At 39.5% G+C, this 8,494-nt stretch overlaps 1 long non-coding RNA gene across 1 annotated transcript in view; it reads left to right on the top strand.

The window, feature by feature from the left end:
• LOC142986799 (uncharacterized) overlaps positions 1–8,494 on the top strand; it is a 33,406-nt gene continuing 24,912 nt past the window's right edge. The window contains exon 1 of the long non-coding RNA XR_012960427.1: positions 1–377. This is a non-coding gene — a long non-coding RNA (uncharacterized LOC142986799). The remainder of the gene's footprint in view (positions 378–8,494) is intronic.

The following is an 8,494-nucleotide window of genomic DNA, read 5'->3' as shown; positions in this document are numbered from 1 at the left end:
ATGACTTGCGGTGCTCAATCGCGAACTTGCGAATGTCTTTCATCGCGGTAGATACGCGTCCGCGCACCAGACGGCTTTGTTTTTGTGAGTCGCGGCGCGCGCCTACCGGCCCGCCTTTCGCCGCCAATTCTTTAAATCGACCGAAACAATACTGGGAACTAGGACATTTTGCATCAAATACATACCTGCCTACTTCGAAAGATGACGTATGTGAACAGTTACACCTACTTTTGTTTGCCAATCGCCTGTTAGAGGAAGTAACAGTGTCGGTGCAATAGCTAGATGCAGACAGATGTGAACTAACGATCTGCGCGTTTCCGCCGCTGCGAGATGGGATCAATATAAAAAGGACTTGTGCTGAACATGAATGACTGGTGGTAAGATTAATAAAAGGATGTATAGCATAGTAGTGAACGTTTTAATCGTGTGATTCAGTTGCGCATGAGGCGCAGGCGGCGCGGGGCGGCAGGAGCGCGGCGGTGCGGTGCCTCCCGCGGCGCTGCTCCGGCGCAGCAACTTTTTATCCGCGCATGCTCGGCTCGTGTCTTTTTCGCTCTTCCCGATTGGAATTCGTTGAGGGATCGCCGCTGCCGGTGGCAGACGTCTTGTGACATGTCAGCGGCGGTACGTGCACTGCGTACAAGGCAATTAACCAGTCATCTCACTCGAATCCACCAGTCGGGCGGAATCTCCTCACAGCACGGAGAGATGTTTCTGAGGAGGCTCGTCTTTATTCAAGGAACAACCGTGAAAATGCTTCGACACAGAAATCGTTAATTGATCTCGTTAATTGTCTTTTTTTTCTCAAGACAACATCTTGTATAAGACTTTTTTGGGCATTTTGTTGGACAAGTATGATCTTGTAAATTAAATTCTGTAAAAACCTCAAGTCTCGCCGTAAAAAGTTGTGAGATCTATATAATACCAAGTCGATTAATCTATTTAGTCTCTACTTAAAGGACCTTCTGTCTTAAGTTATTACGTATGTTATTATCATGCCAATTTAAAAAAAAATACCTTTAAAACAAATAGACCGACCTGGCCATCGCATGATTTGATTATTAGTATGTATCACACTACACAGCACGACGAGAAGTTAATGCTCCTGAAATGTTAATGGTGAATTTGTGTTTTCTTGCGATGACCAAGTCGATCTATTTGTTTTAAAGGTATTTTTTTTTAAATTGGCATGATAATAACATACGTAATAACTTAAGACAGAAGGTCCTTTAAGTAGAGACTAAATAGATTAATCGACTTGGTATTATATAGATCTCACAACTTTTTACGGCGAGACTTGAGGTTTTTACAGAATGTTTTTGATGGCATCTCACTTCTTTTTGTAGAGCGAATATAAGTCCAATTTGTATGGAAAGACGTTTTTTTTCATCATTCAACATATTTTCCTATGGGAAATTTGTTCAGTTTCATGGGTTAAACACCCTTACCCACCCTTTACCCCCTCCCGTTATGCCTCATATAGTAGGTACCTATTTACACCTATTTATTTTATTTTCTACAGTAATAATAATTCATTAACTGCAAATATAACCTTGTAATCTTATACATTTATATGGGATTACAAAGTTATTGTTGCAGTTGGTGTATTTAGAAAACTGGACCGAAATTAGAAAATATTAAATTTTTCCCATGTTAAAAACACTAAACCCTATTTGTATTCTAAATTTTAAGCTTCTAAGTCTGCTAGAAGTACCTTAGACTTTTGATGATCGGTGAGTCAGTGAGTCAGTGAATCAGTGAGTGACAAAATTCAAAATTTTAACAAGTTGTCATTCTTAAACTACTGGTTCAAATTGACTGAAATTTTATATATATCGTGTTTATACAATGACTGATTAGTTGCTGAAAATCCAGGCTTCTTGTTTTATCCATAACGAAATTATAGGGGTGTCAAAAATAGCCCGAATTGCTTCGAGAAAAGGATGTTACGGCCGTGCCGCTTTTTTTTTGCTCGACTTGCGGGGGCACTTCCGTGCCCCCAGATCTTAATGAAAGAGTACTGGGTGTGTTTTATCGTTGTCAATGCCCATATTTGATACGTATAATATTACATGACACGTTTACAGAACGCATTCAGTGTACACAACGTACACAGTGTCATTGATCCTAATGTAACATTGTACGTCGTAATTCATTAGTACGTACTTTGTTTCGGAACGCAAACTGGCTATGAGACAATAAAAAGTTTTGTATCTCCGAGTGAGCATACATTCGCATTCACTTGTTCCAAAACACAGTCAAAGACACGACACTAGGCTCGGGCTCCGAGGGACTCAAACTTATTTTCCTCTACAAGGCAAAAGAAGAGTATTTTAAAAATATTCCTTGTCCGTAGAGGTGGTAGCATAACAATGACACTTCTTACAATAGAAACTTATGTTTGACAAAAGGAAAGGGCAAACTTGGACGCGGCGTGTGAATGAAAATAAAAGAGAAAATAATGGAGACAAATCACGCCAAACAACTTAGATACAGGGAACAAAGTATTTCTAATTCATTGATGTGATGTGCACTTGGCTAGTACGTTAATAATTTATTGGTACACTTAAGTGTTTAAATCAGTATATATTATTATGTCGAAGGTAGGTACAAAGTCCCTTTGTGAAATAGCTAAGTATGTATGAAATATACAAACGTATCATTATTGATGATAGATAGTGGTCAAGACATTTTATTTATGACTAATTACACGTAAGCAGCACCTAAATGTATCAAAAGTAACTGACACAAAAACAATAGTACATATTTCATCGCGATACCAACACAACAGCATGTTCATATTAAATTGTATTTATTATAGTTTAATAATACCGCATTGTGGACGATAAGTAGGTGTGTACAGACAATTATGGTAAAGTCTGGTAAAGGTGTCGCTAGCGAGGCGAGTGGCTACATGTGTTACCGACGTGCATAATGGATGATCCAGGGCTAGCCGGCCGGGACAAGTGACTCACTAACGTACAGAATAGAACAGATACTCCAAAGGGCCCCGCTAAACCCTCGTGTTAGCGTTATGATCTTAAAGTTGCTGAAAAAATGTTCCTGTGAGTTTTGTTCATTTGCTGCGGTCATTTGGTTAAGTTCTGCCACGGAAAAATAAACGTTTCAAGCATTTTGATAGTTGATCTTGTTGCACTATACCTAAATATTTAATATCCTGAAAACGAACATTGTTAGCATTGAAATATAGGAAATATTTTTTTGAGATGGCAATAGTATTAATTCGTTTTCATGTTTTCCAAATAATGTATTCATGATTTTCTTCCTGAATTTCTCCAGAGAGGATTTTGATTAAAAAAAATATTGCCAATTAATTCGCATTTTTTTAAATTTTACAATAAGATTAAATCGCGTTACAACATCCTTTTAAAATAACCGTGTGCCCAAAACATGATAAATCCTATTTATGTAAAAATATGTTATTTTAAACGCAACAAAATATGAAGGAATATTTTGGTGAAGTCGAGAATATGCGGCCATATATAATATTAAAAATAATAAAAAATGTCTCGGCCGAATGCCCCGGTGGTAGCCCTTGGAATAACAGAAAGAAGCCGCTTGCCTTTCCATTGAATCAAATTCATATATTTTGAGATTCAGTCGCCAATTTCATTTGTACAGATAGTAAAAAAAGTGTTAAATAAAACATCTATTTTGATGTAGGGCCTTGCTGTTTTGTAATTTTCGTAGTGGATTTTGTCAAATAATTACTTTAAACGCGGAATATGAGCTCTAGTTATATGGCTGTAGCAGGTGTCTGTGAGTGCTTTAATACACGGTTATAAGAAATTTTACTTTATTGTATACGCCAGTAACTAGATAAAATAACAGTAAATAAAGAATAGCTTCGCCGTACATATTAATGCGCGTAATTTGATATCCAGGTGAGAGCAAGTTGATCGTCGTAATAGGCAATGACACATATTGTTCTGACGGTACATTCCGCGGATTGTTTTATTGGATTATGCGGCGAGGCCGCGAAGCAGCTATAACTATTCAGTGTCGTCTTTTGTGTTATGGAAAAACTTGTTCTTGAACCCATGTAGTGTGAAAGTCTCGTTTATTTGTGCAGTTTAATGTTACATATGTACACATATTATCGTGTGCGCGGCGCGGCTGTCAGCGCTGCGGCCGCGCACCGCGCACCGCGCCGCGCCCGCCGCGCGACACTGCGCACACGCCGCTCGGCGCACCGCCCGCGCTACCACTACTTGTTAGTGAATACAATGTACACCTCACACACAACACCTCGTCATTACTGTTTTCATTTCTCATGTTTTTCCTTCCGAAGATTTCATATGTCCAGAATATTCTGGATGTGTATTTTTCTTTGTAGAGCAGAGGTATCGAAAGTTGATTGCTGACCATTCCAGACGGCCTTGACTTACACTTAGACATAACACATATCATTTATGAATCGATGAAAGCCACTAATATATAATATTTATGTTCCTCGAAAAAAATGCCAAGTAGTGGAATTTTATTTCGCTCTTTTTGATATATTAAAACGGCATGACAATAAAGTAATATGTAATGACGACGTTTGTCTAAATGTTAGTATTTAATTGCGGAGCCAACGGAACCCTGCGAAACCTTTTTCAGTCGGACGACGACTAATGTTTATTTGGACATATTTATGGCTATAGTTCCGCTTTTTGTGCAGATGGAAATATGTGTGGCGGATCGCACGTCTGCGTGAGATTTCGGACACCTCTCCGCTTACTAAATTTAATATCGTCGGCTTTTACGCCGACGACGAACCAAAAAAAAACTATGAAATCGCCATTGTGTCGGCGACACGAACGGCAGTTCGCGCCTACCGGCCACTCATGAAAATTATTTTGTTTTTATCGCAAAATGTATGTTTATGATAACACCTGTTTCGCTGATGCCTCCGCGATCGGTGTCAGTCGAAGCTTGTCTCGATTTTTTGCCAATTTAAAGACTATAAAGACGCCCGCATCGCCAGCTAATTTAACCACTGTTCAGCGAATTACGCATTCGTTTGCTCTTGTTCGAGGGACCGGAGACTCCCTGCATTGCTTGCTTATGTTACTTATGACATCGAATATTGAATCAAATTGGAAAAAAATGTCGCTCCATCGATAAACATTCAATAATTAGCTAGCTTAAAGGCTAGCTATTCGCAGGAGACTACCGTCTTTGTCTACCACAAAGACGGTAGTCTCCTGCGAATACAAAAAAAAATATTAAGATGAAGATAATTCATATTTATTAACAAATCAATCGCATAAATCGTAGTTTATGTCAAGTATAATGATGCGGTTGTCAAAGGGCGACCGCCGCGGCCACGGTCCAGCTTTTTGCATAATTACGCCGATGGAATGCCGTCCCTTTAATATGATAACAAAGAAAGATGACCGACTATATGATTGTTGAAATTTATAGCCGTCTTCAGCCAAAGATGTTAGCCGCTGATTGTGAGAACTACGGTATCTCGGGAGCCATTGATCCATTCTTTATTTTCCGTCGCCTAGAATATTTGTTCAATATTATTGGATGTATAGATATGTATTTACCGAGCGACTACAACCAACTGTTTCGAGTTGTTCAATCTTCACAATTCTCCACTTAGACAGAACCTTATAAGGTTTTATTATTAACTTGGCGGTAATCGTGGATCTTGTAAAGAGCGCAGACATAGATTAGGCGCGCGAGAGCAAATATGTCTATTGGCCTGTTCGAATTGATAAACAACATGAAATCAAATGCCGGCTCCACATTATTGCCGTGAATTCACGCGCGTATTCTCGCCGTGAATTCACGGACCGACTCCATGCCCTCCACATTCACGGAATGCTCACAATAGTTCGAAGCCCTCCGCGAAATGGACGTAGAAGCTGCTGCTGCGATAACTTTATTTGCTGTGTCCCTATACCTGATACCACTATATAGATGTCAAAAACAAGAAAGTTATTAAAAGAAAACGTTCGAAAAGAAGATGGTGGATGACAGAAATACATCGTAATTATATAATACATAATTATAGTCCACAGTAAACTGCGCCGGGGCCGTGAATGTGTATGTGTATGCGTGAACGCCGCGCGAACCCTTTGTCACGGGACTTTAATACCGACTCTGATCGGGGAACAGGCGTGAACGCGCGTGGACCCCGTGAAAACCGTCCACATTCACGTTCGCGTCTGTTCACGGAGCTTCACGGCAATAATGTGGAGCCGGCAAAAGATAGTGAAACCCTCCTTAGTGTAGCCCGAGAGTTATATATTTTCGTAACGCAATCCATAAGAAAACACTACAATAATCGTACATTTCTCTTGACAATGTTCCTTTGAATAAAGAGAGTTAAGGCGAACAGATACAATGTCGAAGATTTGTTTACTCAGCGCTAAGAGGCCAGCATTGCGTGATTACCTCCTCGGGGCGACCGCTTGAAAAATAGACTTTCCTGCGTAGAAATATAAGGAGAAATTCGCAGTATGGCAATAACGACTCTGTATCTATGTGCAGATAGCGCACGGCTCGCGGCCGCTCTTGTAGGGTTAAATTAGTACGTACTCAAATGTCATCGTTCACTATGATATCGCAATCAAACTTGACGTGGGAAATATCCTCGTTTGTGACTGAGGGCACGCAGCTGATGTCGATAAATTTTACAATGAATTACGCAGAACCGCTCCACTAGATACTGACATTGCATAATTCAATCATAATTTTGTCAAAGTATGCGCCGCCGCCGCTGCCGCCGCTCCTGCGCCCGCGCCGGTATGCACAGATTATGGGTGAGTGCCTTTTGAAATTAAATATGGTGCGCGATAATATATTATGGCTTGATACTAGCAAATGAATATGTGCTACAAAAAGTGGTCCGTACATGTCATAACTGGAAAAGCTAAAGCAAACAAACAGGTAACTCACAGTATGCAGTGTCCGGGTGCGCATACGGGATGTGAACGGTGCGCTCAGTTCCACCTTCCTGTTTTAATACCCAGTTTTTATACACTACATTCACTCGCATTAATTTAACTGAGTAGTTCAAATATCTGTCCAAGACTCATCAACAACAGTTATGAGCTGTGAATCATGTCCTCGGTAACTTTTCAAAACCTATAAAACAGTTTTAGAATAAGTAATAATTAATAGTACCTATCTAGTTGGACTTTGCATTGATATAATTCTTAGACCCGGAACCTAATCGTCTCAAGCGCACAAAGGTGTACCAATATTTCTTTGTTTTCTTAACGATTGCATCAGTAGAAAATAAGAAAAACATGAATTTAGATACGCATACGACAGGACGTAGATATATTCACTGGGCTGTTACAATATATTTGTTATTATGCATCGAGATCTGAATACGTGAACTCTCGGAGGGCTCATGATTGTATTCTCTCTTATAAAGAGCCAGTACTTTCCTTACAAAATTGACATCCAAATCAGATTAATCCAATCAATGGAAATTTATGACGCACCCGAGAGCGGGCGAGCTCCGTGCCATTGAGAGATCCGCGCACGGCTTTGCTAATCAGTTCTCGACCAACAAACTATAACCTACCTGTTGCTCCCACCGCATCTTTATCCTAACATTCTCAGAATCGGAGACATATTTAAAATAATTATAGGTAGCTATTGAATATCCGTATTTTGAGATGTCCAATTATGTAGATTGTACAGGATTAACTTAGAGTAAATATTCACTGCTTAAATGACATTGCCGATACTGACAACATCGTCACTAGCGGTTTTGGTTTTAAAATATTCGGAAATTTGCCAACGTCTCCGAAAATCACACAATGTGTGTTTTTGCGGCAATTACAGAGACGTGCGGAGCGGTCGCCTTCTTTGCAAACATGTCTTTGATTTATATGTCTGCTTTCGGCTTCGGGATGAGAGTAAAATATGAGACGACCCATCAAATATTCAACCTTTTTGGGACGCGGGAGCGACTCTTAATGCTCATTATAATAAAAATACGATAGTTCATACTGAAATATATAACGTGCATGTTGCCTACGTTGGTATGTCAGTCCCATTTTGGAAGTTAGCAAATCTTTATACTTCGAACTAACAGTTTTGATCCTCGTGTAAGGGAACACTTTTAAAAAAGTCACATTCTACACTGCATAAAAAGGCATGAATGCTAAATAAATTAACACTTGACATGGAATAACGCATTACGAAGGAAACGATACACGTACTAAATGTAATTGAACACAAGTTTTCTATTAAACTAATTATATTTTATTGCTATAGCTTTTCGCTATAAACTGTTAACAACAAGCCGCTAAAAAGGGCCGTTCCTATTACAGAGGTTATTACGTTTTCGTAAAAGCATAACTGTTAATGTTTATTAGAGTATCAAGACGGTTCGATCTGCCGGAGACAAGTTGGTTATATTTCATCAGGACTTGTTGTCACATGATCCGCTGGGAGATTCATCTTTAATTGGGTGAACCGGGCCAAGTTGCTCCCTTACATTGTGGACCTTTATTAG

The sequence above is a fragment of the Anticarsia gemmatalis genome, chromosome 3, assembly GCF_050436995.1.
Source record: "Anticarsia gemmatalis isolate Benzon Research Colony breed Stoneville strain chromosome 3, ilAntGemm2 primary, whole genome shotgun sequence".
NCBI classification, from domain to species: domain Eukaryota; kingdom Metazoa; phylum Arthropoda; class Insecta; order Lepidoptera; family Erebidae; genus Anticarsia; species Anticarsia gemmatalis.
Note: the sequence above shows the minus strand (reverse complement) of the source record. Positions and strands in the feature narration are given on the sequence as shown.